This window comes from Syngnathus typhle, linkage group LG18 (assembly GCF_033458585.1).
Source record: "Syngnathus typhle isolate RoL2023-S1 ecotype Sweden linkage group LG18, RoL_Styp_1.0, whole genome shotgun sequence".
NCBI classification, from domain to species: domain Eukaryota; kingdom Metazoa; phylum Chordata; class Actinopteri; order Syngnathiformes; family Syngnathidae; genus Syngnathus; species Syngnathus typhle.
The window spans coordinates 2,351,858-2,355,658 of NC_083755.1; the positions used below are offsets into that span (position 1 = coordinate 2,351,858).

The 3,801-nt window shown below is 44.6% G+C and overlaps 1 non-coding gene across 1 annotated transcript; it reads left to right on the plus strand.

Moving 5' to 3' along the window:
- Positions 1-1,734: 1,734 nt before the first annotated feature.
- LOC133143275 (U2 spliceosomal RNA) lies at positions 1,735-1,929 on the plus strand. Its single transcript, XR_009710397.1, has one exon. It is a non-coding gene; the product is annotated as a U2 spliceosomal RNA (small nuclear RNA).
- Positions 1,930-3,801: the final 1,872 nt, after the last annotated feature.

A 3,801-nucleotide genomic window follows, 5' to 3' on the forward strand; every position in this document is an offset into this window, starting at 1 on the left:
CTGGGCCGCCTTCCTGCAAGGAGGCGACTCTGCCTAGCCTAGCGGTGGCCAACCCGCGGCTCGCGAGCCGCATGCGGCTCTTTGGCTGGTTTCATGCGGCTCTTTTACGTTCATATCAACATTTGTGTTTATTTTTTGTGCGTATTTGCTTCGCTTCAGTTCAATATGGTATTTTGGTCAAACGCGCATGCGCGTGAGGTGAAATCCCGCAAAGGAGGAGGGACAAACAGAGTGACTGGTTTTGCTGGCTTTTTAACGAATGGCGACTGTGACTACGGGGGCCCATTAGGTCCAGAAAAGCTGACACGACGCTTGCCAAAATGGCAAGGAAAAAATGCAAAGCTAAACGAATATATGACGATGAACACAGGATGTTTTGAACAGAGTTAAAGTTGTTTTTTGTTGAACGCTATGGCAAGCCATTCTGCCTGATATGTTGGACGTCATTGGCGCATTTAAAAGCTTCAAATGGTCAGCGCCACTTCAGCTCACTTCATGCCAATATTGATAAGGACTTTGCAAAATGGACTGAATTTCGCAAGCACAAGTTTGGAGACTTTGAACGTTTTTTTTTAAAAATTACGAAGCACTCAGAGACTGTCACACTTGCATTGTTTCAACTGACTTGGAATATTGCGCAGGCTAAAAAGCCATACAATGAAGTGGAGTTCGTTAAAATATGCCTCAGTGACGTTATTGAAATCCTGTTTCCTGAAAATGACAAACTAAAACAAATGGTCTGTCCCGCCACACATAGTAAGTGAAAAAACTTATGTTTTTGTTTGTGGAATTTGTTGAACTGAGTTTGTCTGTGTGAGACAATGCACACAATGTTCATTGTCTAAAATGTGGTCTTTGGTCTGTGGTTTTAGTACTGTAGGAGTCAATTTGTCATTATCATGTTGGTGCGTGACATAATAATGTCACACAATATATTTGGCTGAGCAGAGGGGTGTGTGTGTGTGTGTGTGCGTGTGTGTGTGTGTGTGTGTGCGTGTGCGTCTGTGTGTGTGTGTTTGTGTGTGTGTGTGGGGGGGGGGGTTCATGTGTGCTCAGGTGTATGATGTGGCTCTTTGCGATGACACAGTAAAAAATGTGGCTCTTAGTCTCTGACTGGTTAGTAAGCTGCTGTGATAACGTGTGACCTTGTAGTCTTAACTGAGAGCGACTTCTACATATGTGCAAAGGGTGTCATAGAGAAGAGAAAGCTAATAAAGCAAGACAAGGGTTACAGCGATAAAACGGCATAGCTAAAGCTACCTAGCTAATCACATGTGCCAAAGAAGCCTATTCTAACAAACCGTTGGTGAGAATGGGTAGACAGGGAAGCCTGTAATGTCATGACTCGTCCCCGGTCACGTCCATGTTGTCATAGTTTTGTCCGTGTGTCTGTGTGCTCACCCCTCCCCTCCTGTGTGCCCATGATCAGTGCGATCATTCTCACCTGCCTCTTGTTACCTGTCTTGTATTTTAAGTCCTGTCTGTGTATCACTCCCTGTCGGAGCATTGATGTGTTTGTCACTGTTATGAGTTTTTTTTGGTTCCTGTCTTGGTAATGTCACCCTGTCTTTTTGTCTCACGTCTCTGTTGTTGGTTTTGTTAGTAAGTCTTGTCAGTTTGCCGAGTCTTTTGAGTTTGCTTCAATAAACCGTGGTCCAAGCTGCACTTGGTCTCCCTGCTCCATTTCCACACTCCGTTCGTAACATGTAAGCGAGTCCATCACTCGTATACTCCATCGCTTTTCGGCCTTTTGGCTAAAATCAAGTGTAGTATCTGTTCTTGGGTTTGGAGGATTAAGAGAGCTGACCATAGAAGAGAGAATTTTAACCATAAAAGTGGTGATTTTACCCTTGGTTTTACTAATCAGTTCTGTTTTATCCCAACAATGAAGGTGCTTTTAGAGTTGGACCGAGCCATTTTTTACTTCATCTGGAAATCCAAGTTGGAGAGACTGAAGAAGGACACCATGAAGAAAAACAAAAAAAAGGGAGGAAAAGGAGTGCCAGACTTAAAGCTCTTCTTAAAGCCTCGGAAGCAGATATGTTGCCCTGCACCTGCGAAGCGCGCTCCTTACACCAAATGCACCGAAAAGCCAAGCAATGACACGATTCTGGATGGACTCATACCTCCGGAAACTAAAACTAATAACCACCGACCAAAGAATTCCTGTGTCTTTTAACCTGCCACCTTCTTAGTGTAGTATCTGTTCTTGGGTTTGGGGGATTAAGAGAGCTGACCATAGAAGAGAGAATTTTAACCATAAAAGTGGTGATTTTACCCTTGGTTTTACTAATCAGTTCTGTTTTCATCCCAACAATGAAGGTGCTTTTAGAGTTGGACCGAGCCATTTTTTACTTCATCTGGAAATCCAAGTTGGAGAGACTGAAGAAGGACACTATGAAGAAAAACAAAAAAAAGGGAGGAAAAGGAGTGCCGGACTTAAAGCTCTTCTTAAAGCCTCGGAAGCAGATATGTTGCCCTGCACCTGCGAAGCGCGCTCCTTACACCAAATGCACCGAAAAGCCAAGCAATGACACGATTCTGGATGGACTCATACCTCCGGAAACTAAAACTAATAACCACCGACCAAAGAATTCCTGTGTCTTTTAACCTGCCACCTTCTTATTCCTTAATCAAGAAGTTTTTGAAGAACTTTAAATTAGAGCAAGAAAATAGTGAAATTTTAACAAATCACAGATGTATGATCTCTGTCGTACAGGAGCGGGAAGCGGTGCGTCCAGTGCGCGGGCTTGCATTCGGCGAGCCCGCAACAGTTTGGCGCAACGACAACCACCCCGCCCTGTCAAAACAAACTTCGGGACCTGTCATGGATGGTGGCCCATGATGTCCTCCCAGTCAGGTCCGTTATGCACTCTCGGGGCATGTCAGCTCTCTCAACGTGCCCTGACCTGGCTGTGGCGCCCAGGAGTCAGTGTGGGACCTGCTCTGGTAGTGCAGGGCTGCCGTAGACCTGTGGGTGACCTACAATTCCCCGCAAGGTAAGCGCAGAATGCAGACCTTGTACTTTATGCAGTAACCCCGTTGAAAATCAAGCAAGAAGACTTTACAAAGCAGTCGCTGACCTTTGCTGCCATCAAAGACGCCATGTGGACTTCCAGTAACTTGCTGGTAAGGAAGAACAGACAGATACCCCCCCCCCCCCAGCCCGTGGCTGTGCTCCAAATGGCTGCAGCAACTCTCACAGCTGCACACGGCAAACCTAGGAGACATCGACCTGGTATTGCAGTACCTCCAGGAATGGTGCACCCCCTCTACTGGTCAAATCAATAGTTCATATGTTAGAAAACCATTTCAATCCGTTCGCTTCATTCTTACAGGATTAAGCAGTCAATTATGACTTGATGGGGTCTGATCTCAATGTAAGATGTTAGGATTTGAGGCTTCCCCACCAAACGGTTTGCAAATAGGTTCATTTCTCGAGGCTTCATGTGCACACAACCCCCCCCCCCCTTGCTGGTCAAAAGGAGTAATTTATTCCATTAATGAGAATTACACTCACCTTTATATTTTGCTTCATGTAGTCTGATCAAAATGAATAAAACTTCACTGTATGTCCATTCACATGTAACATTGAAGGATGTGGACGTGTGTTTCAATATGTAAATAAATACCATCGTTGTCTATTAAGAAGTTAAAAGTTGATGAAACACATTTCTTTTTTTGTAGGGATGCTGTCTTTTAACAAGGAAAGACTGATATGCTTATGGATGAAGATGATTTGTACTTGTGATTGTGCTTGTAAACAGTAAAGCGGAGTGCGTGTGCAATTGAGGGGGTGGT